Source organism: Taudactylus pleione, unplaced genomic scaffold, assembly GCF_031769625.1.
Source record: "Taudactylus pleione unplaced genomic scaffold, aTauple2 ptg000927l, whole genome shotgun sequence".
NCBI classification, from domain to species: domain Eukaryota; kingdom Metazoa; phylum Chordata; class Amphibia; order Anura; family Myobatrachidae; genus Taudactylus; species Taudactylus pleione.
Window position 1 is genome coordinate 339,068 of NW_028285328.1, and position 19,131 is coordinate 358,198.

Below are 19,131 nucleotides of genomic sequence, written 5' to 3' on the forward strand. Positions count from 1 at the left end.
TGCTGCGTACGCATACTCCATCGTACTGGCCGGTTCACGCACGCACACTGCGATACATGCACAGACCAAAACCATTGACCGATTGCGTGCGTCTGCATCCGTGCGTTCTTTGCTAAATCAGGCCCTTTCCTAATGTGGCAAAGAATGGCATCATTCCTGCACCCTCACTGTCTACCACTGGGGGGCAGCAGCGATCTGTGTCTCAGTATAAGGGAGTCATGTCCTATGGGTTTGTTGCTCTGTTGTTGGGACAAATGAATCCTAGATGAAAGTTACCGTCAGGTACTCAGTGTAGTTATTGGGAGTAGGGGATTCTATAAAAGTATAATTGGTTTGATTGTACATTTTAACTTTATTATTAGTGTTATCAGTCCTGTTCTCCTAGACTTTGGCTCTCTGTTCTCTTCAGACCTGTATTCTATGAAACCTCTGATTACACTGTACAACAAATTAATACTTTTAATTTGTTTTCTTTCTAATAATAGTCATACATTACTAATTTGAGGTCAAGAAAAACTAAAATGATTTCAGAATGTTTTTACTAGCTCTATTTTTTGAGCTACACTACTTGCACTATACTGTATGTACATTAGTAATATAGTCATAGTGAAAAGCTATTTTAAAATAATCTGATATTTTCTTGATAGAAAATAAATAATTGTTTTAATTCAATCAATCACAAATAAGAACACATAACAAAAGAAACATACAGCATAGGAAACAAACACACAGCATAGGAAACAAACATACAGCATAGGAAACACACAGACAGCATAGGAAACACACAGACAGCATAGGAAACAAACACACAGCATAGGAAACAAACATACAGCATAGGAAACACACATACAGCATAGGAAACACACATACAGCATAGGAAACAAACATACAGCATAGGAAACACACATACAGCATAGGACACACACATACAGCATAGGAAACACACATACAGCATAGGAAACACACATACAGCATAGGAAACACACATACAGCATAGGAAACAAACATACAGCATAGGAAACACACATACAGCATAGGACACACACATACAGCATAGGAAACATACATACAGCATAGGAAACACACAGACAGCATAGGAAACACACAGACAGCATAGGAAACACACAGACAGCATAGGAAACACACAGACAGCATAGGAAACAAACATACAGCAAAGGAAACACACAGACAGCATAGGAAACACACAGACAGCATAGGAAACAAACATACAGCATAGGAAACAAACATACAGCATAGGAAACAAACATACAGCATAGGAATCAAACATACAGCATAGGAATCAAACATACAGCATAGGAAACACACATACAGCATAGGAAACACACATACAGCATAGGAAACAAACATACAGCATAGGAAACATACATACAGCATAGGAAACATACATACAGCATAGGAAACATACATACAGCATAGGAAACATACATACAGCATAGGAAATAAACAAACAGCATAGGAAACAGACATACAGCATAGGAAACATACAGCATATGAAACCCACATACAGCATAGGAAACCCACATACAGCATAGGAAACAGACATACAGCATAGGAAACAGACATACAGCATAGGAAATAAACAAACAGCATAGGAAACAGACAAACAGCATATGAAACCCACATACAGCATAGGAAACAAACATACAGCATAGGAAACACACATACAGCATAGGAAACACACATACAGCATAGGAAACATACATACAGCATAGGAAACATACAGCATAGGAAACATACATACAGCATAGGAAACAAACATACAGCATAGGAAACATACAGCATATGAAACCCACATACAGCATAGGAAACATACAGCATAGGAAACAAACATACAGCATAGGAAACAAACATACAGCATAGGAAACAAACATACAGCATAGGAAATAAACAAACAGCATAGGAAACAGACAAACAGCATATGAAACCCACATACAGCATAGGAAACACACATACAGCATAGGAAACAAACAAACAGCATAGGAAACAGACAAACAGCATATGAAACCCACATACAGCATAGGAAACACACATACAGCATAGGAAACAAACATACAGCATAGGAAACATACAGCATAGGAAACATACAGCATAGGAAACAAACATACAGCATAGGAAACAGACATACAGCATAGGAAATAAACAAACAGCATAGGAAACAGACAAACAGCATATGAAACCCACATACAGCATAGGAAACACACATACAGCATAGGAAACAAACATACAGCATAGGAAACAAACATACAGCATAGGAAACAAACATACAGCATAGGAAACATACAGCATAGGAAACATACAGCATAGGAAACCCACATACAGCATAGGAAACATACAGCATAGGAAACAAACATACAGCATAGGAAACAAACATACAGCATAGGAAACATACATACAGCATAGGAAACAGACATACAGCATAGGAAATAAACAAACAGTATAGGAAACACACATACAGCATAGGAAACACACATACAGCATAGGAAACACACATACAGCATAGGAAACAGACATACAGCATAGGAAACACACATACAGCATAGGAAACATACATACAGCATAGGAAACATACATACAGCATAGGAAACATACAGCATAGGAAACAGACATACAGCATAGGAAACAGACATACAGCATAGGAAACAAACATACAGCATAGGAAACATACATACAGCATAGGAAACAAACATACAGCATAGGAAACATACAGCATAGGAAACATACATACAGCATAGGAAACATACATACAGCATAGGAAACACACATACAGCGTAGGAAACACACATACAGCGTAGGAAACACACATACAGCGTAGGAAACAAACATACAGCGTAGGAAACACACATACAGCGTAGGAAACACACATACAGCGTAGGAAACAGACATACAGCATAGGAAACAAACATACAGCATAGGAAACACACATACAGCATAGGAAACAAACATACAGCATAGGAAACAAACATACAGCATAGGAAACAGACATACAGCATAGGAAACACACATACAGCATAGGAAACACACATACAGCATAGGAAACAAACATACATACAGCATAGGAAACACACATACAGCATAGGAAACAAACACACAGCATAGGAAAGTCCTATGTAATATAGTGGCCTATACATGGGGGTGCTTTGTCTTTGCTTGTCGCTTGTACTCCTCCTCTGGGCCATCTCTTGTCACTGTCACCTTCCCTGATATCTTTGTCCCATTGCTGAGATGTCATGGTGGAATCGCTCCCTATGCTGTCACTCAGTGCACCACAGTTATCTTGTGGGGGTAATCCCGTGATTCGCATATATATTTGAATAGGGGAGGGGACAAATAACTGATTCATTTAATTGGGTCATTAGGCCCCGCCCCCTCTGCGCGGAACGCAGATTGCTGATAAGATTTTCTCCATTCTGCCCACGTCACTAGGAGTACCCCTACAGCGTCATACATGGGCGATATCTCCGAACTCAGAGCTAACTGAGAGTTTTACATGTCATATTCATTCTTTGCTGCTGACATCAATTAGACGTCACTATTGTCACATCGGAAACATTCTCATTGTTGTGCAGTGATTGGGGTATTATCTAACAGGCTGGTACAACTTTGACGTATAGGAAGAAATTGCTAATTCTGCGTAAAACTCGCCATTGCGCACGTCTCTGAATCAGGCCCAGAATGCAGAGTTGCAGGCCCGTTTCCATGTTGCACAGGTGCCACAGTCCCGGCGCTCTCTCATTCCTGCTCAGCGAGTCCGTGCAGCTGCTCCCTGTGACTGTTGGGTGTCAGAGATGGGAACGCACAAGCTGGCCAATGGCAGCTCAGCGCTGTAATAACTAGTTGGACATTTTCCCTCTGCGCTAGTCTCGTCCAGCAATGAGGGATCTTGTACTTTTTGCATTTGAAGCAATAAGACGTCAGACGCCTCCATGCACTTAGTTCTCCGCGTGAGCAGCATAAAGTTGGGGTCATGCAGTCAGTGTCAGAGCAGTAGGGATCAGGGATCTGGTGCCACCAGGGAGCCATTACACATGGTGAGCCAGCCTTTCCCACTGCGCCGCTGTCACTGTGTATAGGTGTAATGTTAGGTCACTGTAGCTGGTCCCAGCAGGTGGATGTGTCGCTCTCCCACCGCCCCGTGTGACAGAACAGGTCATCACCAGTACGCTGCCGGGAAGGAGTACGGAGCGTTCTGCGGAGATGTAACACAGTATCGCTCATCACAGGGGCAGCTCCAAACACGGTTCCTGATAAATGGTAGATGCCCATTTTCCTCCAGCTAGGATGCCAGGCCTGAAGAGAGCTAGTGTGGGCACATTGCAGAGACGAGGCGCCATCTCAGTCATGGTCCCTTAGGCTTTATGTCTTGTAGTAATTGGGGGGACATTTATGGGGGTGCTGCTACACATACTGGTCACTGCAGACATCAGCACTATGTACAGCACAATTGGGGGACATTTATGGGGGTGCTGCTACACATACTGGTCACTGCAGACATCAGCACTTTGTACAGCACAATTGGGGGACATTTATGGGGGTGCTGCTACACATACTGGTCACTGCAGACATCAGCACTATGTACAGCACAATTGGGGGGACATTTATGGGGGTGCTGCTACACATACTGGTCACTACAGACATCAGCACTATGTACAGCACAATTGGGGGGACATTTATGGGGGTGCTGCTACACATACTGGTCACTGCAGACATCAGCACTATGTACAGCACAATTGGGGGGACATTTATGGGGGTGCTGCTACACATACTGGTCACTGCAGACATCAGCACTATGTACAGCACAATTGGGGGACATTTATGGGGGTGCTGCTACACATACTGGTCACTGCACACATCAGCACTATGTACAGCACAATTGGGGGACATTTATGGGGGTGCTACTACACATACTGGTCACTGCAGACATCAGCACTATGTACAGCACAATTGGGGGACATTTATGGGGGTGCTGCTACACATACTGGTCACTGCAGACATCAGCACTTTGTACAGCACAATTGGGGGACATTTATGGGGGTGCTGCTACACATACTGGTCACTGCAGACATCAGCACTTTGTACAGCACAATTGGGGGGACATTTATGGGGGTGCTGCTACACATACTGGTCACTGCAGACATCAGCACTTTGTACAGCACAATTGGGGGGACATTTATGGGGGTGCTGCTACACATACTGGTCACTGCAGACATCAGCACTATGTACAGCACAATTGGGGGACATTTATGGGGGTGCTGCTACACATACTGGTCACTGCAGACATCAGCACTTTGTACAGCACAATTGGGGACATTTATGGGGGTGCTGCTACACATACTGGTCACTGCAGACATCAGCACTATGTACAGCACAATTGGGGGACATTTATGGGGGTGCTGCTACACATACTGGTCACTGCAGACATCAGCACTTTGTACAGCACAATTGGGGGGACATTTATGGGGGTGCTGCTACACATACTGGTCACTGCAGACATCAGCACTTTGTACAGCACAATTGGGGACATTTATGGGGGTGCTGCTACACATACTGGTCACTGCAGACATCAGCACTATGTACAGCACAATTGGGGGACATTTATGGGGGTGCTGCTACACATACTGGTCACTGCAGACATCAGCACTTTGTACAGCACAATTGGGGGGACATTTATGGGGGTGCTGCTACACATACTGGTCACTGCAGACATCAGCACTTTGTACAGCACAATTGGGGACATTTATGGGGGTGCTGCTACACATACTGGTCACTGCAGACATCAGCACTTTGTACAGCACAATTGGGGGACATTTATGGGGGTGCTGCTACACATACTGGTCACTGCAGACATCAGCACTTTGTACAGCACAATTGGGGGACATTTATGGGGGTGCTGCTACACATACTGGTCACTGCAGACGTTCAGCACTTTGTACAGCACAATTGGGGGACATTTATGGGGGTGCTGCTACACATACTGGTCACTGCAGACATCAGCACTTTGTACAGCACAATTGGGGGACATTTATGGGGGTGCTGCTACACTTACTGGTCACTGCAGACGTTCAGCACTTTGTACAGCACAATTGGGGACATTTATGGGGGTGCTGCTACACATACTGGTCACTGCAGACAGCACTATGTACAGCACAATTGGGGGGACATTTATGGGGGTGCTGCTACACATACTGGTCACTGCAGACATCAGCACTATGTACAGCACAATCCTCAATGTTTAAGAAAAGAAGAAATAAATGAGAAATATGTTTAGTAAATATCATCCGGTTGGGCGTAGGACAGCAGGACATAATAAAGGAATGTTGTTTGGTTTCGGGGTGATGGCTCAGGGATAAAATACGCAGAAGGGAAAACAGAGAAGTAGTTTATTGTGAAGTCGGCAAACTGGTGCTCTATTGTGTTCTGCTGAGTTCTGTGGTGTTCTCTAATGTTCTGCTGTGTTCTGTTGCGCTCTGCTGTGTTCTGTGGTGCTCTGTTGTGTTCTGTTGTGCTCTGTGGTGCTCTGTGGTGCTCTGCGGTGTTCTGTTGTGCTCTGCGGTGTTCTGTTGTGCTCTGCGGTGTTCTGTTGTGCTCTGCGGCGCTCTGTTGTGCTCTGTGGTGCTCTGCGGTGTTCTGTGGTGCTCTGCGGTGTTCTGTTGTGCTCTGCGGTGTTCTGTTGTGCTCTGCGGTGTTCTGTTCTCTGCTGTGTTCTGTTGTTCTCTGTGGTGCTCTGTTGTGCTCTGTGGTGTTCTGTTGTGCTCTGTGGTCTGTTGTGTTCTGTGGTGCTCTGTGGTGTTCTGTTGTTCTCTTTTGTGTTCTATTGTTCTCTGTGGTGTTCTGTGGTGCTGTTGTTCTCTGCGGTGTGCTGTTGTTCTCTGCGGTGTTGTGTTGTGCTCTGCTGTGTTCTGTTGTTCTCTGCGGTGTTCTGTTGTTCTCTGCGGTGTTCTGCTGTGCTCTGTGGTGTTGTGTTGTGCTCTGCTGTGTTCTGTTGTTCTCTGCTGTGTTCTGTTGTTCTCTGTGGTGCTCTGCGGTGTTCTGTTGTTCTCTGTGGTGTTCTGTTGTTCTCTGCGGTGTTGTGTTGTGCTCTGCTGTGTTCTGTTGTTCTCTGCGGTGTTCTGTGGTGCTCTGCGGTGTTCTGATGTTCTCTGCGGTGTTGTGTTGTGCTCTGCTGTGTTCTGTTGTTCTCTGCGGTGTTCTGTGGTGCTCTGCGGTGTTCTGTGGTTCTCTGTGGTGTTCTGTTGTTCTCTGTGGTGTTGTGTTGTGCTCTGCTGTGTTCTGTTGTTCTCTGCGGTGTTCTGTGGTGCTCTGCGGTGTTCTGTTGTTCTCTGTGGTGTTCTGTTGTTCTCTGTGGTGTTGTGTTGTGCTCTGCTGTGTTCTGTTGTTCTCTGTGGTGTTCTGTTGTTCTCTGTGGCGTTCTGTTGTGCTCTGCGGTGTTCTGTTATTCTCTGTGGTGTTGTGTTGTTCTCTGTGGTGTTGTGTTGTTCTCTGTGGTGTTGTGTTGTGCTCTGCTGTGTTCTGTTGTTCTCTGCGGTGTTCTGCGGTGTTCTGTGGTGCTCTGTGGTGTTCTGTTGTGCTCTGTGGTGCTCTGCGGTGTTCTGTTGTGCTCTGCTGTGTTCTGTTGTTCTCTGCGGTGCTCTGTGGTGTTCTGTTGTGCTCTGTGGTGTTCTGTTGTGTTCTGCTGTGCTCTGTGGTGCTCTGTTGTGCTCTGTGGTGCTCTATTGTGCTCTGTGGTGTTCTGTGGTGCTCTGCGGTGTTCTGTTCTCTGTGGTGTTCTGTTGTTCTCTGTTGTGCTCTGCGGTGTTTTGTTGTGCTCTGCCGGGCTCTGTTGTGTTCTGTTGTTCTCTGTTGTGCTCTGCGGTGTTTTGTTGTGCTCTGCGGGGTTCTGTTGTGTTCTGTTCTCTGTTGTGCTCTGTTGTGCTTTGCTGTGTTTTGTTGTGCTCTGCCGGGTTCTGTTGTTCTCTGTGGTGCTCTGTTGTGCTCTGTTGTTCTCTGTGGTGCTCTGTTGTGCTCTGCCGGGTTCTGTTGTGTTCTGGTGTTCTCTGTTGTGCTCTGTTGTTCTCTGTGGTGTTTTGTTGTGCTCTGCCGGGTTCTGTTGTGTTCTGGTGTTCTCTGTTGTGCTCTGTTGTTCTCTGTGGTGTTTTGTTGTGCTCTGCCGGGTTCTGTTGTGTTCTGTTGTGCTCTGCGGGGTTCTGTTGTTCTCTGCTGTGTTCTGTTGTGCTCTGTTGTGCTCTGTGGTGTTCTGTTGTGTTCTGCTGTGCTCTGTGGTGCTCTGTTGTGCTCTGTTGTGCTCTGTGGTGTTCTGTGGTGCTCTGCGGTGTTCTGTTCTCTGTTGTGCTCTGTGGTGCTCTGTGGTGTTCTGTTGTTCTCTGTTGTGCTCTGCGGTGTTTTGTTGTGCTCTGCCGGGCTCTGTTGTTCTTTGTTGTGCTCTGCGGTGTTTTGTTGTGCTCTGCGGGGTTCTGTTGTGTTCTGTTCTCTGTTGTGCTCTGTTGTGCTCTGTTGTGCTTTGCTGTGTTTTGTTGTGCTCTGCGGTGTTTTGTTGTGCTCTGCCGGGTTCTGTTGTGTTCTGGTGTTCTCTGTTGTGCTCTGTTGTTCTCTGTGGTGTTGTGTTGTGCTCTGCTGTGTTCTGTTGTTCTCTGCGGTGTTCTGTGGTGCTCTGCGGTGTTCTGTTGTTCTCTGTGGTGTTCTGTTGTTCTCTGTGGTGTTGTGTTGTGCTCTGCTGTGTTCTGTTGTTCTCTGTGGTGTTCTGTTGTTCTCTGTGGCGTTCTGTTGTGCTCTGCGGTGTTCTGTTATTCTCTGTGGTGTTGTGTTGTTCTCTGTGGTGTTGTGTTGTTCTCTGTGGTGTTGTGTTGTGCTCTGCTGTGTTCTGTTGTTCTCTGCGGTGTTCTGCGGTGTTCTGTGGTGCTCTGTGGTGTTCTGTTGTGCTCTGTGGTGTTCTGTTGTGCTCTGCTGTGTTCTGTTGTTCTCTGCGGTGCTCTGTGGTGTTCTGTTGTGCTCTGTGGTGTTCTGTTGTGTTCTGCTGTGCTCTGTGGTGCTCTGTTGTGCTCTGTGGTGCTCTATTGTGCTCTGTGGTGTTCTGTGGTGCTCTGCGGTGTTCTGTTCTCTGTGGTGTTCTGTTGTTCTCTGTTGTGCTCTGCGGTGTTTTGTTGTGCTCTGCCGGGCTCTGTTGTGTTCTGTTGTTCTCTGTTGTGCTCTGCGGTGTTTTGTTGTGCTCTGCGGGGTTCTGTTGTGTTCTGTTCTCTGTTGTGCTCTGTTGTGCTTTGCTGTGTTTTGTTGTGCTCTGCCGGGTTCTGTTGTTCTCTGTGGTGCTCTGTTGTGCTCTGTTGTTCTCTGTGGTGCTCTGTTGTGCTCTGCCGGGTTCTGTTGTGTTCTGGTGTTCTCTGTTGTGCTCTGTTGTTCTCTGTGGTGTTTTGTTGTGCTCTGCCGGGTTCTGTTGTGTTCTGGTGTTCTCTGTTGTTCTCTGTGGTGTTTTGTTGTGCTCTGCCGGGTTCTGTTGTGTTCTGGTGTTCTCTGTTGTGCTCTGCGGGGTTCTGTTGTTCTCTGCTGTGTTCTGTTGTGCTCTGTTGTGCTCTGTGGTGTTCTGTTGTGTTCTGCTGTGTTCTGCTGTGCTCTGTGGTGCTCTGTTGTGCTCTGTGGTGTTCTGTGGTGTTCTGTGGTGCTCTGCGGTGTTCTGTTCTCTGTTGTGCTCTGTGGTGCTCTGTGGTGTTCTGTTGTTCTCTGTTGTGCTCTGCGGTGTTTTGTTGTGCTCTGCCGGGCTCTGTTGTTCTTTGTTGTGCTCTGCGGTGTTTTGTTGTGCTCTGCGGGGTTCTGTTGTGTTCTGTTCTCTGTTGTGCTCTGTTGTGCTCTGTTGTGCTTTGCTGTGTTTTGTTGTGCTCTGCGGTGTTTTGTTGTGCTCTGCCGGGTTCTGTTGTGCTCTGTTGTGCTCTGTTGTGCTCTGTTGTTCTCTGTGGTGCTCTGTTGTGCTCTGTTGTTCTCTGCTGTGTTCTGTTGTGCTCTGTGTTGTGCTCTGTGTTGTGCTCTGTGTTGTGCTCTGTGTTGTGCTCTGTGGTGTTCTGTAGTGTTCTGTTGTGCTCTGTGGTGTTCTGTAGTGCTCTGTTGTGCTCTGTGTTGTGCTCTGTTGTGCTCTGTTGTGCTCTGTGGTGTTTTGTTGTGCTCTGCCGGGTTCTGTTGTGTTCTGGTGTTCTCTGTTGTTCTCTGTGGTGTTTTGTTGTGCTCTGCCGGGTTCTGTTGTGTTCTGGTGTTCTCTGTTGTGCTCTGCGGGGTTCTGTTGTTCTCTGCTGTGTTCTGTTGTGCTCTGTTGTGCTCTGTGGTGTTCTGTTGTGTTCTGCTGTGTTCTGCTGTGTTCTGCTGTGCTCTGTGGTGCTCTGTTGTGCTCTGTTGTGCTCTGTGGTGTTCTGTGGTGTTCTGTGGTGCTCTGCGGTGTTCTGTTCTCTGTTGTGCTCTGTGGTGCTCTGTGGTGTTCTGTTGTTCTCTGTTGTGCTCTGCGGTGTTTTGTTGTGCTCTGCCGGGCTCTGTTGTTCTTTGTTGTGCTCTGCGGGGTTCTGTTGTGTTCTGTTCTCTGTTGTGCTCTGTTGTGCTTTGCTGTGTTTTGTTGTGCTCTGCGGTGTTTTGTTGTGCTCTGCCGGGTTCTGTTGTGCTCTGTTGTGCTCTGTTGTGCTCTGTGGTGCTCTGTTGTGCTCTGTTGTTCTCTGCTGTGTTCTGTTGTGCTCTGTGTTGTGCTCTGTGTTGTGCTCTGTGTTGTGCTCTGTGGTGTTCTGTAGTGTTCTGTTGTGCTCTGTGGTGTTCTGTAGTGTTCTGTTGTGCTCTGTGTTGTGCTCTGTTGTGCTCTGTTGTGCTCTGTGGTGTACTGTTGTGCTCTGTGGTGTTCTGTAGTGTTCTGTTGTGCTCTGTGTTGTGCTCTGTGTTGTGCTCTGTGGTGTTCTGTTGTGCTCTGTGTTGTGCTCTGTGTTGTGCTCTGTGTTGTGCTCTGTTGTATACTGTTGTGCTCTGTGTTGTGCTCTGTGTTGTGCTCTGTGTTGTGCTCTGTGTTGTGCTCTGTGTTGTGCTCTGTGTGGTGTTCTGTAGTGTTCTGTTGTGCTCTGTGTTGTGCTCTGTGTTGTGCTCTGTGTTGTGCTCTGTGTTGTGTTCTCTGTGTTGTGTTCTCTGTGTTGTGCTCTGTGTTGTGCTCTGTGTTGTGTTCTCTGTGTTGTGTTCTCTGTGTTGTGCTCTGTGTTGTGCTCTGTGTTGTGCTCTGTGTTGTGTTCTCTGTGTTGTGCTCTGTGTTGTGTTCTCTGTGTTGTGCTCTGTGTTGTGCTCTGTGTTGTGCTCTGTGTTGTGTTCTCTGTGTTGTGCTCTGTGTTGTGTTCTCTGTGTTGTGTTCTGTGTTGTGCTCTGTGTTGTGCTCTGTGTTGTGCTCTGTGTTGTGCTCTGTGTTGTGCTCTGTGTTGTGCTCTGTGTGGTGCTCTGTTGTATACTGTTGTGCTCTGTGTTGTGCTCTGTGTTGTGCTCTGTGTTGTGCTCTGTGTTGTGTTCTCTGTGTTGTGCTCTGTGTTGTGCTCTGTGTTGTGTTCTCTGTGTTGTGCTCTGTGTTGTGTTCTCTGTGTTGTGCTCTGTGTTGTGCTCTGTGTTGTGCTCTGTGTTGTGCTCTGTGTTGTGTTCTCTGTGTTGTGCTCTGTGTTGTGTTCTCTGTGTTGTGCTCTGTGTTGTGCTCTGTGTTGTGTTCTCTGTGTTGTGCTCTGTGTTGTGTTCTCTGTGTTGTGCTCTGTGTTGTGCTCTGTGTTGTGCTCTGTGTTGTGCTCTGTGTTGTGTTCTCTGTGTTGTGCTCTGTGTTGTGTTCTCTGTGTTGTGTTCTGTGTTGTGCTCTGTGTTGTGCTCTGTGTTGTGCTCTGTGTTGTGCTCTGTGTTGTGCTCTGTGTTGTGCTCTGTGTGGTGCTCTGTGTGGTGCTCTGTGTTGTGTTCTCTGTGTTGTGCTCTGTGTTGTGCTCTGTGTTGTTCTCTGTGTTGTGTTCTCTGTGTTGTGTTCTCTGTGTTGTGCTCTGTGTTGTGCTCTGTGTTGTGCTCTGTGTGGTGCTCTGTGTTGTGTTCTCTGTGTTGTGCTCTGTGTTGTGTTCTCTGTGTTGTGTTCTCTGTGTTGTGCTCTGTGTGGTGCTCTGTGTGGTGTTCTGTAGTGTTCTGTTGTGCTCTGTGTTGTGCTCTGTGTTGTGCTCTGTGTTGTGCTCTGTGTTGTGTTCTCTGTGTTGTGCTCTGTGTTGTGCTCTGTGTTGTGCTCTGTGTTGTGTTCTCTGTGTTGTGTTCTCTGTGTTGTGCTCTGTGTTGTGCTCTGTGTTGTGCTCTGTGTTGTGCTCTGTGTTGTGTTCTCTGTGTTGTGCTCTGTGTTGTGTTCTCTGTGTTGTGTTCTGTGTTGTGCTCTGTGTTGTGCTCTGTGTTGTGCTCTGTGTTGTGCTCTGTGTTGTGCTCTGTGTTGTGCTCTGTGTGGTGCTCTGTGTGGTGCTCTGTGTGGTGCTCTGTGTTGTGTTCTCTGTGTTGTGCTCTGTGTTGTGCTCTGTGTTGTGCTCTGTGTTGTTCTCTGTGTTGTGTTCTCTGTGTTGTGTTCTCTGTGTTGTGCTCTGTGTTGTGCTCTGTGTTGTGCTCTGTGTGGTGCTCTGTGTTGTGTTCTCTGTGTTGTGCTCTGTGTTGTGTTCTCTGTGTTGTGTTCTCTGTGTTGTGCTCTGTGTGGTGCTCTGTGTGGTGCTCTGTGTTGTGTTCTCTGTGTTGTGTTCTCTGTGTTGTGCTCTGTGTGGTGCTCTGTGTGGTGCTCTGTGTGGTGCTCTGTGTTGTGCTCTGTGTTGTGCTCTGTGTTGTGCTCTGTGTTGTGCTCTGTGTGGTGCTCTGTGTGGTGCTCTGTGTGGTGCTCTGTGTTGTGTGCTCTGTGTTGTGCTCTGTGTTGTGCTCTGTGTTGTGCTCTGTGTGGTGCTCTGTGTTGTGTGCTCTGTGTTGTGTGCTCTGTGTTGTGTGCTCTGTGTTGTGTGCTCTGTGTTGTGTGCTCTGTGGTGTGCTCTGTGTTGTGTGCTCTGTGTTGTGTGCTCTGTGTTGTGTGCTCTGTGTTGTGTGCTCTGTGTTGTGCTCTGTGTTGTGCTGTGTTGTGCTCTGTGTGGTGCTCTGTGTTGTGTGCTCTGTGTTGTGTGCTCTGTGGTGTGCTCTGTGTTGTGCTCTGTGTTGTGCTGTGTTGTGCTCTGTGTGGTGCTCTGTGTTGTGTGCTCTGTGTTGTGCTCTGTGTTGTGCTCTGTGTTGTGCTCTGTGTTGTGCTCTGTGTTGTGCTCTGTGTGGTGCTCTGTGTTGTGTGCTCTGTGTTGTGCTCTGTGGTGTGCTCTGTGTTGTGTGCTCTGTGTTGTGTGCTCTGTGTGGTGCTCTGTGTGGTGCTCTGTGTTGTGTGCTCTGTGTTGTGTGCTCTGTGTTGTGTGCTCTGTGTTGTGTGCTCTGTGTTGTGCTCTGTGTTGTGCTCTGTGGTGTGCTCTGTGGTGTGCTCTGTGTTGTGTGCTCTGTGTTGTGTGCTCTGTGTTGTGCTCTGTGTTGTGTGCTCTGTGTGGTGCTCTGTGTGGTGCTCTGTGTGGTGCTCTGTGTGGTGCTCTGTGTGGTGCTCTGTGTGGTGCTCTGTGTTGTGCTCTGTGTTGTGCTCTGTGTTGTGCTCTGTGTTGTGTGCTCTGTGTTGTGCTCTGTGTTGTGCTCTGTGGTGTGCTCTGTGTTGTGCTCTGTGGTGTGCTCTGTGGTGTGCTCTGTGTGGTGCTCTGTGTTGTGTGCTCTGTGTTGTGTGCTCTGTGTGGTGCTCTGTGTTGTGCTCTGTGTTGTGCTCTGTGTTGTGCTCTGTGTTGTGTTCTCTGTGTGGTGCTCTGTGTTGTGTGCTCTGTGTTGTGCTCTGTGGTGTGCTCTGTGTTGTGCTCTGTGGTGTGCTCTGTGTTGTGCTGTGTTGTGCTCTGTGTGGTGCTCTGTGTTGTGTGCTCTGTGTTGTGCTCTGTGTTGTGCTCTGTGTTGTGCTCTGTGTGGTGTGCTCTGTGTTGTGCTCTGTGGTGTGCTCTGTGTTGTGCTCTGTGTTGTGCTGTGTTGTGCTCTGTGTGGTGCTCTGTGTTGTGTGCTCTGTGTTGTGCTCTGTGTTGTGCTCTGTGTTGTGCTCTGTGTTGTGCTCTGTGTTGTGCTCTGTGTGGTGCTCTGTGTTGTGCTCTGTGTTGTGTGCTCTGTGTGGTGCTCTGTGTTGTGTGCTCTGTGTGGTGCTCTGTGGTGTGCTCTGTGTTGTGCTCTGTGTTGTGTGCTCTGTGTTGTGCTCTGTGTTGTGCTCTGTGTGGTGCTCTGTGTTGTGTGCTCTGTGTTGTGCTCTGTGGTGTGCTCTGTGTTGTGCTCTGTGGTGTGCTCTGTGTTGTGCTGTGTTGTGCTCTGTGTGGTGCTCTGTGTTGTGTGCTCTGTGTTGTGCTCTGTGTTGTGCTCTGTGTTGTGCTCTGTGTGGTGTGCTCTGTGTTGTGCTCTGTGGTGTGCTCTGTGGTGTGCTCTGTGTTGTGCTCTGTGTTGTGCTCTGTGTTGTGCTCTGTGTTGTGCTCTGTGTTGTGCTCTGTGTTGTGCTCTGTGGTGTGCTCTGTGTTGTGCTCTGTGTTGTGTGCTCTGTGTGGTGCTCTGTGTTGTGTGCTCTGTGTGGTGCTCTGTGGTGTGCTCTGTGTTGTGCTCTGTGTTGTGTGCTCTGTGTTGTGTGCTCTGTGTTGTGCTCTGTGTTGTGCTCTGTGTTGTGCTCTGTGTTGTGTGCTCTGTGTTGTGCTCTGTGTTGTGCTCTGTGTGGTGCTCTGTGTTGTGTGCTCTGTGTTGTGTGCTCTGTGTTGTGTGCTCTGTGTTGTGCTCTGTGTTGTGCTCTGTGTTGTGCTCTGTGTTGTGCTCTGTGTTGTGCTCTGTGTTGTGCTCTGTGGTGTGCTCTGTGTGGTGCTCTGTGTTGTGTGCTCTGTGTGGTGCTCTGTGGTGTGCTCTGTGGTGTGCTCTGTGGTGTGCTCTGTGGTGTGCTCTGTGTGGTGCTCTGTGTGGTGCTCTGTGTGGTGCTCTGTGTGGTGCTCTGTGTGGTGCTCTGTGTTGTGCTCTGTGTTGTGCTCTGTGTTGTGCTCTGTGTTGTGCTCTGTGTTGTGCTCTGTGTTGTGCTCTGTGTAGTATACTGTTGTGCTCTTGTGGTATTTTGTTCGAACTTTTACTTTTATTTATTATCTTTTCATTTCGTAGCGTTTTATATATGGTAGATGGTGTTTTGGGCTTAGTGCTCTTCCAGCAGCCATATAAAATGAAATGTTTGGGTATGTTACGTATTGAAGTGTGTTCCTCAGCGGCACATGAGGCGATCTGCAGTCTGGATTTGAGTTACGGGTCACTGCTGAATGTGTAGCCAGCTGTACCACCGGCCATAGTGGACACCAGGAGCCTCTGGCAATGTATTGTTTGATGTGTGTCTGCTCAGTGGTGGCACCACGGCTACAGTCTGTACTGGTCTGTACTGGGAACGCAGTGTAAATAGTCTGAGAGCAGCTCCGGGATCAGGAGTACTGCAAATAGGAGACATATATACATTTTTATTTCTGAGACAGAAACCCAATATTAGAGAACAGTGCGTGTCCAGGAATGAAAGACGGTCTGTGGACGTCAGGTTTGTCAGGATCCGTACACAGGGAGCTTTGTCTGCTCCCGAATAACAGCTGTGGTCCTCCCCGTATGTGTGCCAAGGCCGGCGAGGTAATCCTGTCCTTTCCTCCGCTGAGTATGTACAAATTGCCAATTCCATGAGGCGAATTCAGCGCTGGCAGGAAGCATCTGAGAGCTGGGGAGAGAAATAAACAGGTTTGGACCACCGTGACGCAGGAGGGCCCGAGGACTCTGCAGCCTCCGGAAAGCATTTATCATAAGCAAAATGATCCAGTTGCTTCCCCCGGGGTATGTTCCTCTGGCAGATGAGGTGATGTCTTGTTTTAAGTTTAATTTTTATATTCAGTGAAGTTGGATGTTGCTGTGAGGTAAAGAAAAGAGGGTGCATTCAGTTTGAGTGTAGGGGCTGTCCGGCCGGTGTTCCGTCAGTGTGGGTGTAGGGGCTGTCCAGCCGGTGTTCCGTCAGTGTGAGTGTAGGGGCTGTCCAGCCGGTGTTCCGTCAGCGTGAGTGTAGGGGCTGTCCTGCCGGTGTTCTGTCAGTGTGAGTGTAGGGGCTGTCCTGCCGGTGTTCTGTCAGTGTGAGTGTGAGTGTAGGGGCTGTCCTGCCGGTGTTCTGTCAGTGTGAGTGAGTGTAGGGGCTGTCCTGCCGGTGTTCTGTCAGTGTGAGTGTAGGTGCTGCCCGGCCGGCATTCTGTCAGTGTGAGTGTAGGGGCTGTCCGGCCGGCATTCTGTCAGTGTGAGTGTAGGGGCTGCCTGGCCGGCATCCTGTCAGTGTGAGTGTAGGGGCTGCCTGGCCGGCATCCTGTCAGTGTGAGTGTAGGGGCTGCCTGGCCGGCATCCTGTCAGTGTGAGTGTAGGGGCTGTCCAGCCGGCATCCTGTCAGTGTGAGGGGAGAATCTTTAGCTCTGCTGAGCTGACAGACATCCAGACCATGTAGACATTAATTCTCTGATCAGCAACCTCCAGCTAAACCTAATATACAGATGGTCCAATATGTGTAATATTCACATTTGCACAACCTTATATTTCCCTTTTACTTATTAAAGGAATTAACCTGGTTTTAACAAGTGAATTGGTATAAACCAACCCGTTATTTATCCCATTAGCATAACCTGGGTCCTATGTTTGGCGGGAGACGATAAGACGTTTATTTCTGTTTTTAAACACAAACCCAGAATCTTGTTTGGATATTTTACTGTGATGTAGTCCAGGAATAGGCACAACTACAGGTCAGCACACACTTGTGTGGGTCACTGCAGCTCGCAACTAGGAAGCATTTACCGGTGAGAATGGCGCATTGTACGCACTCATTATACCAGTAACATCCTTGGACAGTTCCGCTTAGCAGCAATGTGTCTGTCTTTTGTCTCCAATTTACAGTATTGATTTATCAGATGCCCAGTGAGCAGTGAGGACGGGCAGGAAACTGGTACAGGACGGGCAGGAAACTGGTACAGGACAGGCAGGTGCTGGTACAGGACGGGCAGGAAACTGGTACAGGACGGGCAGGAAACTGGTACAGGACAGGCAGGTGCTGGTACAGGACGGGCAGGAAACTGGTACAGGACAGGCAGGTGCTGGTACAGGACGGGCAGGAAACTGGTACAGGACAGGCAGGAAACTGGTACAGGACAGGCAGGTGCTGGTACAGGACGGGCAGGAAACTGGTACAGGACAGGCAGGTGCTGGTACAGGACGGGCAGGAAACTGGTACAGGACAGGCAGGAAACTGGTACAGGACAGGCAGGTGCTGGTACAGGACGGGCAGGAAACTGGTATAGGACAGGCAGGAAACTGGTACAGGACAGGCAGGTGCTGGTACAGGACGGGCAGGAAACTGGTACAGGACAGGCAGGTGCTGGTACAGGACGGGCAGGAAACTGGTACAGGACAGGCAGGAAACTGGTACAGGACGGGCAGGAAACTGGTACAGGACAGGCAGGTGCTGGTACAGGACGGGCAGGAAACTGGTACAGGACAGGCAGGAAACTGGTACAGGACAGGCAGGTGCTGGTACAGGACGGGCAGGAAACTGGTACAGGACAGGCAGGTGCTGGTACAGGACGGGCAGGAAACTGGTACAGGACAGGCAGGTGCTGGTACAGGACGGGCAGGAAACTGGTACAGGACAGGCAGGTGCTGGTACAGGACGGGCAGGAACCTGGTACAGGACGGGCAGGAAACTGGTAGAGGACGGGCAGGAGCTGGTACAGGACATGCAGGACTAAGGCAACACGTCAATGCTGGATATATCTCATGCGTCGCATACGCCCCACCTATAACTTACCACCTTAGACGGTGAGCAATTAATTTCACCGTTTTAAAATTGCGTGGGTTGGGGCGTGAACGAGAGGACCAATCAGACGCTGTAATGTTCTGCAGATCATTAGAGCGGCCAGGAGATGAATAAAGAGCAATTATTAGGTTCTTTCTGGCCCAGATTCACCTATTCTGGTCCCACTGGCTGTGAGAGATGCACTACCATTTATGACCACCAGGTGCCACTACAGACTCAATTACACTATAAAGTTCTCCATATTGGTTTGTACGCCATTTTAGGGCAGGATTCATATGTGCAGTAACCGTCAAAAGCTGCAAGTTACTTCTTTGTTTTTTAAAGATGGCAGGAACCAAATACGATAAAATGATCTTTTACTGCAAATCCATTTTATTAAGTTTGCCAAGTGCCATCTTTGTTAATGAAATAAAATCTTTAACCCCTGACCTTTGTATTGAGAGGCTGAGGGCTGTCCTATGCTCTCTGCTCTAATGATTTACTGCAAGCCATTTATCACATTTTCCTACAGAGAGCGCTTTCCGCCTAAAAGGGTCACATTTATCACTGGCAGCTAATACAATAAAAGCCAATTGGATTTGGCACATTATGTTTTGTAAATAAGTCTTCTGCGATGTCACATCCACATTTTAGTATTGAGGGTAAAATACAATAGCTCACAAATTAACTGTATGCGTTCCACGCCTATAATGAGGGAAGCCATTTTATCTGACTGAGCCGATTCCCTATCGATGATGTCCGTCTAAAGCTGGCCCCAGGGCCCCTAATATGATCTTTCCAACCAGCCCAGCGCTGTGGCCCGTTACAGAGGTATACAATTGGGAAGCCGGCTACCCGACTGCTTTATCCCACCGTGGGATAAATGACCACCGTCTATATCTAGATGCCGCCCATTTTCCCGAGACCGGCGCCCGGCATCCTGATCGAGCAGATAGCCGCAGGGGGGGGGACACAATAGGTTTAGGGCACCCGGGGGGACTTAGGGCTAGGCACCCCACCAGGAGGGTTAGGCTAGGGGGAGGGAGGGTTAGGCACCCCCCGGGGGGACTTTGGGTTAGGCAGTGGGGAATGGGGGAAAGCACTTAGAGAGGGGATTAGGGTTAGGCACAGGGGGGAGGTTAGGGGATTAGGTTAGATTAGTAGATACTTACCTTACCACGATCGGGATTTCCAGCGCTGTCAGGCTTCCGCTGCTGGGCTCTGCTGTTTTC

At 48.3% G+C, this 19,131-nt stretch overlaps 1 protein-coding gene across 8 annotated transcripts in view; it reads left to right on the plus strand.

Moving 5' to 3' along the window:
• Positions 1-19,131, plus strand: part of FAM163B (family with sequence similarity 163 member B) — a 179,163-nt gene that overhangs the window by 138,053 nt on the left and 21,979 nt on the right. The window contains exon 1 of one of the 8 annotated variants that reach the window (XM_088459699.1): positions 15,847-15,912. The exons of the other annotated variants lie outside the window; for them this stretch is intronic. The gene's annotated coding sequence lies outside the window, so the exon portion shown is untranslated. Of the gene's footprint in view, positions 1-15,846; positions 15,913-19,131 lie in introns of those variants that run through there. 8 annotated transcript variants of the gene reach the window in all.